A 15005-nucleotide genomic window follows, 5' to 3' on the forward strand; every position below is an offset into this window, starting at 1 on the left:
TAAGAGTTGGAATCCACCTCACCATAATCCTCCATTTGGTTAAATGGATGGATCCTCATCACATCATCTATGACTAATGTTGAAAAGTGGGTTGAACGAGGTCCAACACCTAACTTTGGGATAGTTTCCTTCAAAGCATTGTCACCTTGAAATGAACTAGAGTCATTATAAGAGTTTTGCGTTGATTCTTCTTTTGACTCTAGAATCATTTCTTTTATTTTGGCCTCTCCTTCCTCATTTGATTTGGATTGTTGTGAAGTAGCCGAGGATTCTTTACTACCAAGTTCATTATCAGATCTTCATTTCTCTTCCTGACATATCTCTTCTTCGATAATGGACATTGTAATGATAGTTTAAAGCTTTTCTTATTCACCAATTACCGCCTTCTTGACACTTGTCCATTATTGATAGATGTGTTCTAGGCCCTCCCTCGTTGCTTTTAATCGATCCAAAATGGCTTAAAACCTAGGATCACAACTAGTGGACTCAGTATCTTACTCTTCTTTCTTCTCTTCATCATACTTATCAATTTCATAAGAAGGACTGGCAACTCGATTAGTCTAATGGAGGAATGGGGAACATGGACCATCACTCCAATGTCCATCTTGACCTCTACATAAAGAGCACCTATACTCCCTATAGGATTGAGATGGTGAATCCATCTCTCTTTGGAGAGCATAGTCATAATCTCTCACGAAATGTGGTACGTCGTAATATGGATATGGATTGTCAAGATCGGATTTCCAACTACCAACATCGTATTTTTCAAAATATGCCATAGAAAAATAAAAATAAAATAAGCTCTACCTACAAAAGAAAATTATAAGAAAATATATACAAGCTTGAATTTAAGCGAGTAGCTAAAATTTCAAACTAATATAATACGCCAAACTATTCCACGACAACAGTGCCATTTTTTATAACGCTCAACTTACACATCAACTGAAGTGCAAGGAGGTCATCATCAATATATTTAACCAACTTTGGAGTTAGGGTCGAATCCATAAGAAACAATATTAGTGGTGATCAAATTAATTTGAAATAATAGATAGATGTTAAATTCAAACAAATGGCACAACAAGATAAAATGGGGGAGATAGGTTCCTACTCTAATATATCTTTTTGGGTTTTTCTAGTATAAATACAGGGCTATGAATAATGAGAGTTTTAACAATTAAGCACAGATCTTGGGATTATGCACTACTAAAGAAGTGATATATGGGTGTTAATCATTAACATTAATTTAGTAAATCAAATATGGGTAGGCTTGGTAATAGAGTTTGATGCTTGTCTTTCAACAAAACATCAAAATTTCACCTATTGATTCTTTCGAATACCTAATAGGTATGTTTAACAATTGGTAACCACAACCTCAATCTAGGCATCCCTATTTCTAGGATGATACCCATGGCATAGTTAACCTCACATTCATCATTATGTCTAAGATAGTGAAAATTAGTAAACTATACACATAATTGTCTATCATTGCTTTGGTCTCCACATCCATCTTTCAAGGATGACATGGATTCCTAAAGTTCACCCAAAACCCTTTTATTCGAAGATGTCCTTGAACTTTCTACACTTGGAGATTTCACTAGTGAAACCTTTGTAGGTATTTAGGGCTTTCACCCATCAAATCCTAACCAGAGTAGCATAACAATGACAAAACCCATAAATATGAATTACAAAATAGATGCTAACAATAACAACCCACATACACTTTAACCCCTATTCACACATAAACCCAAGAAGAAGATCTAGCTACACATAAGATAAATAAGCATAGATATACCCATAATCTCCATTGAAATGATTTGTCAAATTTTTAAGTGAATGTTACTTTAAACTTTGATCTTCTACAATATCAACAAGGGAAGTGAGCAAATCTTCCACTTAGAAAGTCTCAAATGTATTCTTCACCCAAAATTTATACAATGTTTTCTTCTCCTAAAAATGTAGGCTATGAAGTCTCAAGCTAAAACCTCCCAGTTAGGGAAGATGGAATTGTTCTATAATGATAGGGTTTGAGTCATTTTTGTCAAATCGGGATCAGCACGTGCAGTTTTAATTTTACCCTTAAGCTAAAATCCTCTGCTAGACCGTGATCGGACAGGTATGGCTGCAACCACGGTTACACGGTTATGGTTTACCTCTACGAACACAATTAATTGACCATCCTTGACTGCCATAACCACGATCATCAAATCGCAACTGTGGAACCTGAGGCCCTTCTATTACAGGTCTTCAGTTGCACTTCCTTGCTCTTTTTTTGATCATTTTGAGATCCAATCCATATCTTTCTAATTCTTTAACTCTAAGCCTATAAGAATTGGATATTAGTTTATCTAATCGCAATTATATCTCATTTATTCATCCATAATAAGGTAATATGCACAAATAATGAGTGTGATTGAGTGGTAAACTCACTACTCATCATATATTAGTTGGTATTAATACGCATTGTGGTTGGTTATGGAAATAATCTTTATGGTTGGTTGTGAGCATTACATCCTTCTACGCATTTATGAAATAATGATACCACCGTGGAAATTTTGAGAAATACTAGCAACACTTTTTTATGACAAAAAAAATATAACATATTATATAATTCCCCCTAAGGGATGTCCTGGGGATGATATATGGATATATATATTATATATGTGTTGACGAATCCCTCATAGGTCTTACATCAGAAAGCTTTAGCTCTGTAGGTGCATATCGAGGTTGTGTGATAGTTTTAGAGATTGTGTGATGACCTCGTGAATTACATCATCATCATCATCATCCTCTTCATTTTCATTGTATTTACTTTATTATGCTTGTGATATAATTGTATTTCTATACCTGTTATACATTTGTTATATCCTTCATTACTTGTACTTTATGTTCTTATCTATGTTGTTCTTCTATGATCTACTTATATGTGGTATAAATGTATACTTGTATTCCATTCTAGTGCTTTTTTGTATTATATGTGGTTATTATAGAACTGTTAGTGTAACTAGTTTGGGCTACCATTGTGGGACATTTCCTAATTGTAGGTGATGTGCCCTTAGTGTGTATTTTATATGCTTTATTTTTTACTTTTCTCCATCTACCTATAATACCTACTGTGTACAAGTGTACTATACTTATCCCTACTATTCTCTTTTGGTGCAGATTCTAGTGTATGTGAATCTCACTTATCTTGATATAGGTCTCCTTTAAAGTTTTTCTATGTAGCGGTTGGACTTTTATGCTTCTGAGGTCCATATCTATCTTTATGTGTTAGTTTATGTATTAACTAGTATTCAAAAACAGATAATATTTCTATTGGGTATTCTGATGTATTTGACTTATAGATTATAGTCGTATATCTTAAACTATTAACACCTGGCTTTGGGAGTTGGTTTAATATCTTTGGTTATATGTTTCTGTATTCATATTTTACTATATGGTTAGGCTTTGTTCTAGAAGCCTTGCCTTGAGGTTATTTCAAACTTTTTCCTTTTTTATATCAATTTGTGTGATAGGCTTACTTTGCAAGGTTCGCCGAGGCAAGTGCCATCATGACCCTTATTTTAGGGTTATGGCAAATTGGTATTAGAGTAGCTAGGTTCATTGGTTTCAATGATCTAAGAACATGATGTCTAATAGAGTCTCTTAGATCGATATGTAGATATTCGTATCTATCTTTAGGAGGTTATAGGATGCCTTTAGGAAACTTTCCTTATTTTATTCCTTATCATGTGAATTTATTTATACCTTATATTTTGAATTTCGTTTCACTCTTTCTGCATAGATGGTGTTGACTAGGTCCTATAAGGTTAGAGATATAAATCATGCTTCTGGAGAGAGATCCCAATCAAGAGGGCGCGACTCTAATTGTGGATGGGCTTGAGGAAGCCTATAGGTACATATATTTACCCTATCTAGAAGTAATGTTAGGGTACTCTCCCCTTAGCCTTATGTGTAGCATGTTAGAGGTACAGGTCCTACTTTAGTTCCTCATAGTTTTTCTATCCCAGTCTTGAAAGGGTTGTTGATGTGTTTGTTGGCCCATTTAGAGGGTTTTACTTTAGTTATGACAGGTGTTCCTCCAGTCCCAATTATTGATCCTTTAATTGCACCTATTTCTATCATAGGTACTCTTCAGACCCTGAGTACTATTCCTATTTAAATGCTGGTATCAAAGTGTGGTGTTTTAAGGTTGAAAGTTCAGCCTTCTTTAATATTACATCCTAATATGGGATCTCAGCATACCAGATTCACTATTTCTTCTCTTGCTGTGAGTATAGTTATGTCTTCTAAGAATTATAAGAGGTTTGAAAATTTTACTCATTTTAGTCCATCTAGATTTAGTGGTACTATAGACAAGGATGCCTATGAGTTATTGATTCACAGGCAAGATAAGTTACATAATTTGGGTTCACTTGAGTTGCATGGTGTTACTTATACTACCTATTAGTTAAGAGATGCTGCAAGAGATTAGTGGAGATCGCTTACTAGTTGTAGACCTCTTGATTCTCCTAAGATAACATAGGATCAGTTTGTTGATGCCTTAATAGAGAGTTTGTGCCTTACAGTCTTAGGGATTGGATGATAGATGAGTTTGATCGCCTGTAACAAGGCTCTAAGATGGCTGCTTAGTATGAAGTACACTTCCATTCCTTGTATAGATATTCCTATGCTAGCATGTCCATTGAGTCTGACAAGATTCAACAGTTTGTGTAGAGATTGAATGTTTTCCTTCAGTTGGCTAAGTATCGGTTATTTTATTTTGAGTGTATTTTTGGAGTATAGTGGATTATACTAAGATGAATGAGGGTATTCTTTGAGTATCTCAAGAAGGCACCAAAAAGGTGCACCATTTTTTGAGTTCAGAGGTCACACCTCTCTAGGCAGAGATTTTTGATATTCTTATAGGTATTATAGTAAACTAGTGCAAGCAACCTTGTAGAGTTTAGGTAGTGGGTTTTCTAGTCTAGCAGTTCAGGGTGGTTGTCTAGACTCAATAGTACTTTCTTATGTTAAGTTAGGTCATAGAGTTTGCTATGTATATGATAAAATTGTCCATTCAGCCAAGGACTGACCCCTCCTTGTGATTAGATCTACTTCTATTACAAATATAAGAGATAAAAGTTCTACTCGAGGTATGAGAGGTAGAGATAATGGATCCTGTGGTGGTGGTCGTAAGGCTATTTAGATCATTAGTGGTTGTGGATAGTGCTATGCTATAGTAGCTAGACCAGAGAAAGAGGCTTCAGATAGTGTGGCAGGGTATATTTCATTCATGTCCTAAAAGGGTTATATCTTTTGTTTAGGCTTATCGATTTGTTGAGAGGGGATATTTGTTGTACTTGGCTCATATTTGGGATACTAGTGTTGCTTTACCTTCTTCTTTGGATCTTGTTCATGTTGTTTGTGTGTTCATTTATGTATTCTCTACATATTTCCTTGGTATGACTCTAGATCGTGATATTGATTTTGCCATTGATGTTGAGCCAGGAACTAAGCCTATTTCTATTCCTCCTTATAGGATAGCCCTAGTCGTGTTAAAGGAATGAAAGAATCAATTGTAGGAATTATTAGATAAGGGATTTATCCAACCTAATGTATCACCTTGGGGTGCTCATATTTTGTTTGTGAATAATAAATATGGATCTATACAGATGTTTTAAATTATTGGTAGTTGAATAAGAGATGATTAAGAATAAGTATCTTCTTCATCCCATTAATGATTTGTTCAACCAACTTTAGGGTGTCGTAGTGTTTTCAAAGATTGATTTGAGGTCCATGTATGACCAATTGATTATTAGAGCTTTACATATTCCATAGACTACTTTTTGGACTTAATAAAGTTCTTGGTCATGTCCCTTGGGTTGACCAATGTCACAATCACATTCATAGAGTTGATGAACCGGGTGTCTCGGCTATATCTCAACTCCCTTGTTACTGTATTTATATAAAATATCTTGGTTTATTCTAAGAGTGAGGTTGATCATGAGGATCATTTACTAAATTTTCTTCAAAGATTGAGGGATGAAAAGTTGTATGCCAATTTCACCAAGTGTGAGCTTTGGTTGGATTCTGTTTTTTTCTTAGGTCATGTGGTGATTAAAGAGGGCATTATGGTTTATCTAGCCAAGATTTTAATGGTTCATGATTAGACTAGACCTACTTACCCATCTAGATTTTGATTTTTGTTGTCTTGGCAGGTTATTATCGGTGTTTTATTAAGGGTTTTTCATTTATTGTAACTCATTTGACCAAGTTAACTCAGAAGAATATTTCCATTCAGTGGTCTGATGCTTGTGAGGAGATATTCTAAATGCTTAAGTATTTGTTCACTTTAGCTCATATCTTGACTTTGCCCAAGGAGGACGTGGGTTTTACCATCTTTTGGAAGGCTTCAGGTGTTGGGTTAGGCATTATGTTGATGCATGAGAGTAAGGTGACTACATATGCTTCTCATCAATTGAAAACCTATGAGAGAAATTACTCTACCCATGATATAGAGTTTTGTGTGGTTGTTTTTGCTTTGAAGTTGTGGAAGAACTACTTGTATGTACTCCATTGTGAGATTTTCTCGTATCATCATAGCCTTCAGTATTTCTTCACCCAGTGAGATCTTAATATGAGATAGCGTCATTGGCTTAAGTTGCTTAATGATTATAACTTGACTATTCTCTATTATCCAGGTAAGGCTAATGTGGTTTCAGATGCCTTGATCCAGAAGTCGACTAACATGGGTAGCATGGCGCATCTTTTGACCTAGTAGAGGCCTTTGGCCATAGAGGTTTAGTTTTTAGCTAACTCGAAGGTTAGGCTTTCTATTTCAACACCTGGACGTGCTTTGGCATTTGTGGAGACTAGGTCTTATTTGATGGAGAAAATTTAAGTTCATTAATTTGATAATGCGAGATTGATGTTAATTTGGGATAAAGTGTTGAGTGGTAAGTCTAAGAAATCCTCACTAGCTTTCGATGGTGTTCTAAGGAATGGGACTGAGTTTGTGTACCTATAGTGGGTGATTGGATTAAATTGAATTTTGAGAAGGCCCATTGTTCTAGTTATTCTATCCATTCAAGAGTGACTAAGATGTATCGTGACTTAAGACATCATTACTGGTAGGGTGGTATAAGGAAAGGTGTAGATAATTTTATAGCTTATTGCCTTTATTTCCAGTAGGTAAAGGTCGAGAATTTGAGACCTGGTGGATTGGTTCAAAGATTACCCATTCTTGAATGGACGTGGGAACAAATCACTATGGACTTCATGACCGAATTACCTTGCACCTATCATGGATCTAATAGTGTTTGGGTCATCGTGGATCGATTGACCAAGTTTGCTCATTTTCTCACCAGTTCAGGTCTTTTTTAGTGCTGAGAGGTTGTCTCGTATCTATATTTAGGATATTATACGACTACATGGTGTGCCAGTGTCAATCATTTTAGATTAAGGTATTGTGTTTACATCTCACTTTTGGAAGACTTTTTAGGATGGGTTGGGTACTCGGGTTGATCTTAGTACAATATTTCAACCCCAGACTAAAAGCCAATCAAAGCAAACTATCTAGGTTTTGAAAGATATGCTCTATACTTGTATGATGGACTTTTTTAGCTAGTGGGAGGAATATTTAGCCTTTGCAGAGTTTGCATAAAATAATAGCTACCATTCCAGTATCGATATGGATCATTTTGAGGCTTTGTATGGTGGGCATTGTCACTCTCAAGTGGGTTAGTTTGAGGTTTCTAAGGTTATACCTCGAGATACGGACTTTCTTCATGAGTCTTTGGATTGAGTTCAGATAATTCAGGATAGACTTTGAGTAGCTCAGAGTAGGCAGAAGTGTTATGATAACCATAGACTTTGATTTTTGAGATTTGGTATTGGTGATTGTGTTTTCCTTTATGTTTCACCCATGAATGGTGTGATAAGGGTTAGGAAGAGGGTCAAGCTTAGCCCCAGGTATATTGGCCTATTTTAGATTCTTTACACTGTTGATGATGTGGCTTATTAGTTAGATTTGCCCCCAGTTTTTTTAGTTGTTTATCCAGTTTTTCATGTTTCTATGTTTTGTCGCTACATTTTAAGTGAGCCTCATGTCATTTGTTAGGAGTCAGTTCAATTAGATAAGAAGTTTTCATTTGTTGAGAAGCCGGTCTCAATATTGGCAAGGGATGTTAGATAGTTGCACTCTAGAGGTTTTCCTATGGTTAAGGTCCAATGGTAGCAATAACATGTAGATGAAGCTACTTGGGAGGTCGAGTTCGAAATAGGTAGTTCTTATCCCCAGCTCTTCACTGATTCAGGTATTTCTTTTGACTTTAGTTTGAGGACGAACTAGATTTGTAGTGGTGGGTGATGTAACGACCTGAATTTTGATGAAATATGTGAAATATATTTTTTGTATGATTGTACAATTTTACCCCTCCCCGTGGTTGCATTTTTGTATTTTTGAGGTTTGGGGATGATTGGCATGGTTCTCATTGTATTTTGGTGTCATTTTTGTGATTTTGTAGTATTTTGTGGCTTTGAGATCCTTATAGTTGATTTCAGGTTATATCTTTTGATTCGAGCAACGGATAGCAAAATGAATTGCACCGGTAGATCTGGAACATCAATTTTAGGGTAGTAACATAGTTGGTGTGGTTTAGGGCTTTTAAATCTTATTTCCACCCTCAACTTGAAAAGTTGTGATTTTGGGTTTCGGGGGTCAACTTGTGAAAACAACATCTTTTTGAAAATTCTATATCTCCATGGAGTTTGAAGCATCAAATTTGATTCGGTAGCATAGTTTGTTTGAGTTCATAGGATTCCAAATGAATCCCGAGGGGCTCGTGGAGACTTGTAATTGCACCAAGTCCCCAGCTGGTGCACCACTCAGCTAGTGCATAGCTATCATGATAGGAGTACCATGATTGTGATTGAGCTAGGGAAAGTGTTGCGATCATGACACCCCTTTTCAGATCGCGATAGGCCTGTCAGTCAAGGTGCTGCAATCTCGACCAATGGCCCACTATTACGCGACCTTTGTATCTAAATACAACTTTTTTGCTATGTTTTATCATTTTTTAGACTTGGTTAAGTTGTATAACACTCGTTTCAACTAATTTCTTCCATCTTTAACATTAATTCCTTGTTTTAAACACTAATTAAAGTATGTAATTTAGGGATTTTGGCCTATAAGGCCTAAAAAATGGTATTTCTCCAATTCAAACCCCAATTTAACTCCTTTTTTCACTCTAGTAAGTTTCTAATCCTATAATTATCCATTTTCCCTCAATTTCACCTTCAAAATAACTTCGATTCTTGATTTTTTAATGGATTTTGAAGATTTTACCCAGTAAAATTTAAAAATTATTTTTCTTCTATTTAGACCTCATTCTAAACTCATTTTCACTTGGGTTTTCAGCCAGGTAGTTTATTTTTATACAAAAAAATGTTAAGAGAAGGAGAACTAATCATGAAAAATGGCTATCTTATAATGTTGTGCCCATGTGGTGGCCTATTTTTGCTATTATGTGGTGGTTTGGGGACATTATGCTTTTTGTGGGATCGTGTGTGGTCCTATATGATATTGATAACCTTGTATACTTGATGATAATTGTATCTTATTTGATAAAAAGGAATGTTGTATGTTTTGTAATATATTCATACTCTATTGGTATATGAATCTATTGGATTTCATGGATACCTGGAAATAATAAGTTGATATTTATCTCATATCCTAGTATATTGGTTTGTTGTGGAACTACTCATTATGGTTTGTTGTGGAAATACTCTACTGTTAGTTGTAAGTATTACATCCTCATATGCATTAATGAAACAATGGTACCACCATGGAAATTCTAAAAAAACACTGGCAATATCTTTTTATGACAAAAAATGTAACATCTTATAAGACCCTCCCCAAGGGATGTGCCGATAAGGAGATATAGATATATGGATTGTATATGGTTTGACGAACCCCTCCATGGGTCCTACATCGAGAAGCTTTAGCTCGATAGATGTACAAGGAGGTTGTACGATAGTCTCAAAGTTTGTGCGATGACCTCGAGCATTACATTATTATCATAATAATAATAATAATCCTCATCATAAACATTGTATTTACTTTATTATTCTTGTGATATGATTGTATTTCTATCTTGGCTTTTTACTTATACATTTGTTATATCTTCCATTACATGTACTTGTTGTTCTGTCTATGTTTTCCGTCTGTGCTCTACTTATATATGGTATCAATGCATACTTGTTTTCCTTTCTACTGCTTTGTTTTATTATATATTGTTATTATTAAACCATTAGTGCAAGCGGGATGTGCTACCATTATGAGACATTTTATGATTGCAGGTGACGTGCCCTTAGTCTGTATTTTCATGTTTATTTTCTACTTTGCTAGGTCGGCATATCGTAACTACCGAGTACAAGTGGATTGTACTCATCCCAACAGTGCCTTTTGGTATAGATTCTAGTGCAGGTGCGTTTGACGTGGCTTGAGTTTAGGTTTCTTCAAAGTTGTTCAAGGTAGTAGTAGGACATTTATGCGTTTGGGGTCCACTCTTATCTTTATGTATTAGTTTATGTCTTTACTAGTATTCGAAGTCAGATATTGTTCCTATTGGATATTGTGATATATTTGACTCATGAATTTTATTAGTATTTCTTATCATATTTTCACCAGGTTTTGAGAGTTATTTTAATATCTTTGGTTGTATGTTTCTGCTTTCATATTATATTATATGATTCAACTTTGCTCTAAAAGCCTCTCCTTGGGGTTATTTCTATATTTCCCCCCTTGTGTATTAGTTTTAGTGATAGACTTACTTGTCATGGTTCACCGCGACAAGTGCTATCATGACCCTTATTTTTTTATTATGATTGTTGGTGTCTAGTATTAGATCTAGAATGAGGAAGTTTGCTTCTGGTTTGTCTGATGATTTGCAGTTATAGTGTAAGGATGATATGTTAAATAATGATAATGACATATCCAGGCTGGTGGTTTATATGTTGTAGGTAGAAAGTGAGAAAAAGAAGAAAGTAGAGAAAGGAGAAAGGTAGAACAAGAATTTTAGATATTTAGAGTAGGGGGAAATCAGTAAAATAGTGGGAGAGATGGTAGCCAGTGGACTAAGAAGAAGAACTAGGGATATTATTATTCGACAACTAGTACTCATTATCCTAAGCCTTCTAGTGATCATCATTTTTAGGCTTGTAGTGGTCCTAAGAATAAAGGTGCCCAGTCGCAGGATAGTGGAGCTTAGTAATCCCCACCTTATCTTTATTGCCATTTTTGTGGGTAGCTTCACCATGGATAGTGTGAGGGGATAAGAAATTAGTGTTATAATAGTGGTCAGTTGGTCATATGCACCAAGATTTTCCTTCGGCCAAAGTTTCCATAAGACCTAGTAAGGTTTTGATCACCACTTCTTTGATCTTGAACCAAAGGGCATCACTTCATGTACCATAACTGGCTGGAATTGTCTCTATGCTCTTGCTACTCATTAGGAATATGAGGCATCTCCCGATATTGTTAATGTTATGTTATAGCTCTTCTTTTGTGATGATTATTGTTTGCTTGATTCGAGTTCTACCCTATCTTATGTGATCCATTATGTAGTTGTACACTTTGGTTTTGGTCCTAAGAAAATTTTTGACCTTTTTTTATGTCTACTCTGGTGGGTGAGTCTATTGTTGTTAGAAAAATCTATAGGGGTTGTGTGGTGTCCGTTCTAAATAGGGAGACATTGGTGGATTTGATAGAACTTAAGAAGACTGATTTTAATGTAATATTGGGGATGGATTGCTTCATTAGTACTATGGTTCTCTGGATTATAGGACCCAAAAGGTCAGTTTCCATTTTCCTAATGATCTAGTGATTAAATGGGATGGGAGTTTGTTAGTACCCAAAGGGAGTTTTATTTCTTATCTTAGAGCTCGGAAGTTGATTTTCCAAAGGGTACTTGTATCATCAAGTTTAGGTTAAGGATTCTAACTTTGAAAGTCTTTCCTTTAAATTTGTCCCTTTGAGTAATGAATTTCCTGATATTTTTCTTGATGATCTTTCTGGGATCCCTTCTGATAGGGAAATAGATTTTGGGATTGATCTTCTACTGGATACCTGTTTCATTTCATTCCTCCTCATAGAATGGCTCCGACTGAACTAATGAAACTTAAGGTGCAATTAAAGGATCTTCTTGATAATGGCTTTATTCATCCTAGTGTTTCTCCGTGAGACAATCATGTACTTTTTGTGCAAAAGAAAGATGGGACTCTTCAAATGTGTATACACTATTGTTAATTGAATAAGGTTACAGTGAATTATAACACTCCTCTCCCAAGGATTGATGATCTTTTCAACTAGCTTTAGGGTGGTAGGTGTCTCTCTAAGATTGATCTTTATTCGAGATACCACCAACTAAAAATTAGGGAGGTTGATATTCCCAAGCTTAATTTCCAAACTCGATACTACCATTATGAGTTTTTGGTTATGTCATTTGGGTTGACTAATGCTTCGACTGCTTTTATGGATTTTATGAATTGGGTGTTTAGGTAGTTTCTTGATTTTTTTCGTTATAGTCTTCATTGATGACACCTTGGTGTACTCTAAAGTAAGGAGGATCATGCCAGTTACCTCTGAATTGTGTTAAAGACTCTTAAAGACCAGAAATTGTTTGCAACATTTTCTAAGTGTGTATTTTGGCTAAGTGTCGTGACCTCTCTTGGTCATGTTATTTCAAGTGAAGGGATAAAGGTGAATCCATAAAAAATTAAGGCATTTAAGAGGTGGCCTAGACCCATGACTCCAACTGACATTCGGAGTTTCTTGGACTTTGCTGGGTATTATAGAAGGTTTGTGGCGGGTTTCTCATCCATTCTACTTCGCTTACAAATTCAACTCAGATAAAGGTTAAGTTTCCATGGTCTGATGCGTAAGAAGGTAGTTTTGAGAAGTTGAAGGACAAATTGACTTCTGCGCCAGTTTTTACCCTACCCGAGGGTACTAATGGATTTGTTGTGTATTGTGAAGAAATTATTCGACTCACAATAGCTTTCAGTATGTGTTTACACAGTAGGATTGAATCTAAGGCAGAGGCAGAAGCTCAAATTGCTTAAGGATTATGACATAAGCCTTCACTACTATCTAGGTAAAGCTAATGTTGTTGATGATTCTCTTAGGAAGTTGTCTATGGGAGCTTATCTCACGCTAATGAGAAGAAAAGGGAGTTGGTGAAGGATATTCACAAGTTGCCTAACTTGAGAGTTCATCTTTTGGACACTGAGGATTGAGGATTGATTGTTTAGGAAGTAGTTAAATTATTTATTATTATTGAGGTGAAGGAGAAATAGGTTATGGATCCCCTACTTATGCAGATTAAGGATGATTTAGGTCAGCAAGAAGTTATGGGTTTTAGGATTAGGGGTGATAGCATCTTGAGGTATCAAGGAAGGTTGTGTATTTCTGATGATAATGGGTTACGAGAAAGGATCTTGGTTGAGGCTTATGAGTCTTGATATACATTTCTTCCGGGTTCAACTAAGATGTATCATGACTTGAAGGATATCTATTGGTGAAATCATATGAAGAGAGATATGGAAAATTTTGTTGCTAAGTGTATGGTTTGTCAATAAGTCATGGTTGAACATTTAAGGCCTAGTGGCATATCTCAAGAGATAGAATTCCCTATATGGAAGTAGGGGATGATTAATATGGATTTCATTTCGGGTCTTTTACGATCTTGGAATTAATATAATTTATTTAGGTCATTGTGGAAAGGATGACTAAGCATGCTCACTTCTTGCCTATGTGGACTAACTACACAAGAGACAATTATTCTAAGTTGTTCAGTTAGGAGATAGTTAAGTTGCATAGTGTGCAGGTGTCCATTATTTTAGACTGAGGCACATAGTTTTCTTCTCACTTTTGACGTTTGTTTCAGAAAGTAGTGAACCTTATCATCAATTTCCTCTACCAAATGGTTGGACAAGCGGAATGCATTATTCAGACTTTGGAGGATATTCTATGTTCTTATTTGATTGACTTTAAAGGTAGTTGGATTGACCATTTACCTCTTATTGAGTTTTCTTACAACAATAGTTACCATTATAGCATCTAAATGGCTCGTTTAAAAGCTCTTTATGGTAGGAGGAGTAGGTATGCTATTTGATGGTTTGAAGTGGGTGAGACTAGGCTTTTTGTTCATGACATGGTTTACCAAGTAATGGAGAAGTTGTAGGTGATTTGAGAATGACTTAAGACTGCTCAAAGTCTCCAAAAGTTTTATGCAGATGTGAGGCAAAGGGAGTTAGAGTTCGAAGTGGATGACTGGGTGTCCTTAAAAGTGTATCCTATGAAAGAAATCATGAGATTTGGGAAGAAAAGGAAGCTCAATCCTCATTATGTTGGTCCATATCAAATTGTGGGGAGAATTGGGAATGTTGTGTATGATTTGGAATTTTCTACGAGTTTGGCTTCTATTTATCTTGTCTTCCATAAGTCTATGTTGAAGAAATGTGTGGTTGAGCCTTCCTTGATAGTGCCCGTTGAGGATGCTGGTGTTCGGATTCTTTGTCGTATGAGGAAGTCTCGGTTGATATATTTGATATACAAGTTCATAGATTGAAGACAAAGTATTAGCATTGGTGAAGGTTCTTTGGAGAAATAAAAAGGTGGAAGAAGCTACATTGGAAGCTAAAGAAGATATGCGAGTCAAGTACCCATTCTTGTTGCTCGGGTTGGATGAAAGTGATTAAGGTATGAGTTTTGTTTCCCTCTGGTTTCTTTGTAAATCTATCCTTGAATTTTTACTGTATTCTTGCTATTCTTGTGCCAAAAAGTCCCTAACTCATCATTCGAAGATAAATGATCCTAAGGGGGTAATGTAAGACCCCGCAAAATTTCAACGAATTAATTTTTGACCCTCATGTTTGCATAATGTCAATTTTTGACTTGAATTATGTTTAAAGATGTTAAAATGGTGTTTAGGGAATGTTTTGAAATTTTTGGAAGGGGTTCGAGG

This window comes from Capsicum annuum, chromosome 8 (genome assembly GCF_002878395.1).
Source record: "Capsicum annuum cultivar UCD-10X-F1 chromosome 8, UCD10Xv1.1, whole genome shotgun sequence".
Taxonomy (NCBI): domain Eukaryota; kingdom Viridiplantae; phylum Streptophyta; class Magnoliopsida; order Solanales; family Solanaceae; genus Capsicum; species Capsicum annuum.